Here is a 1,357-nt window from a genome sequence, read left to right on the forward strand (position 1 = left end):
AAAAAAAAAAAAAAAAAAAAAAAAAAAAAAAAAAGAAGACGGCAGGAAGGAGCACCTACTTGCTGGGATCACACATGATTTGGCGACCCAGCCTGGGGAAAGACCTAGAAGATCACCTGCCTAAAAATACCTCCCTCTACTACCAACAGCTCCAGCCAAGAAGCCTGGACCTCCTGCATTGCCAGCATCAGAATTTCGCTCCTTGGGATAAAGGAATTGTCTGGCCTATCCCTCCACCCTCCTTGCAAATAGAGCTTTCCCTAGAGGTATGAATTCTTTTATCAGATTACTTTCTAAGATGACAGCTGTTTTGACTGGGGACAGAGAAGAGGCAAAGGAGAGATCACTCTGGAACCTCTCCCTATTGGGATGTCCCATGGCCCTGGACCTGGGGGAGAGCAGGGCTGGGGCAAGTGGGGGAGGGGTGGAGGGCGCAGCAGAAGTTTCCGCTTTCTTCACAAGTTTGCATAAGGCTGTCTGTCTGTCCTTATTCACGATGAACTCTGGTTTGCAGGGGCGGGAGAGTGCTGACCCCAAAGTGGTTGCTCCTGAGAAAATTTGATACATTAAACTCATCGATTAGGAGGAGGATTTATACCACAAAACAAAAGAATTAACTTTATGGACTGCTTCTTGGCAGGAACGGAAGGCAAGCCCCCACCCTACCTAACCTGCACTTTATCTTGCTGAATGAAGTGAACCCTGGTGGGCTGTCTCGGACCAATCCTCAGCCTCAACAAAAAATGGCAAAAACGTGAACTCTGATGGAATGTGAACAATCAAAAGACTGTTTCCACACACACGGCCACCCCAGGCCTCACCGCGGGCTGGCCTGTCCCTAGCGCAAGGTCAGTGGGGCTTCTGCGCGGTGAGATACAGGCCGGAAAGTGCGTCCGTCCCCACCTCCCCCTCGAAGGCTGGTTCCCGGGCCGGGCGCCCACCCGCCCGTGCCCTGCCTCGTCACCCTTCCCGGCTCCGCACTTCCCACGTGGAGGGGGAGCCAGGGCACCCTGCACCCCAGCACGGCCCTGGAGTTGTCTGGGAGCTCAGAACGAGGGGAGGGAGCAGCTGTTTTTTAAGGCCAGGTGACCGGGAAGGGAGGAGCGACGGGAAGGAGGAAGACGAACAGAGGCGTGGGGGAGGGCGCTCGGGCGACACGGGCGCGCTCTGGAAGAGAAGAGCCGGGAAGTAGGAGAGACCCTGGAGTGCAGGAACGTCCGCAGGCAGCAACCTGGGGAGCAGGATCAGGGACGTAGAGGGTCTGGGGAGGATCCGGGAACCAGGCGCGCTGCACGGAGGGGCGCTGCGGCCTGGGGGTCCCCTGCGCGAGGGGTCCGCCCCCGCCCGCCCCAGCCCC

This window comes from Galeopterus variegatus, unplaced genomic scaffold (assembly GCF_000696425.1).
Source record: "Galeopterus variegatus unplaced genomic scaffold, G_variegatus-3.0.2 Scaffold1451, whole genome shotgun sequence".
Classification (NCBI taxonomy): Eukaryota; Metazoa; Chordata; class Mammalia; order Dermoptera; family Cynocephalidae; genus Galeopterus; species Galeopterus variegatus.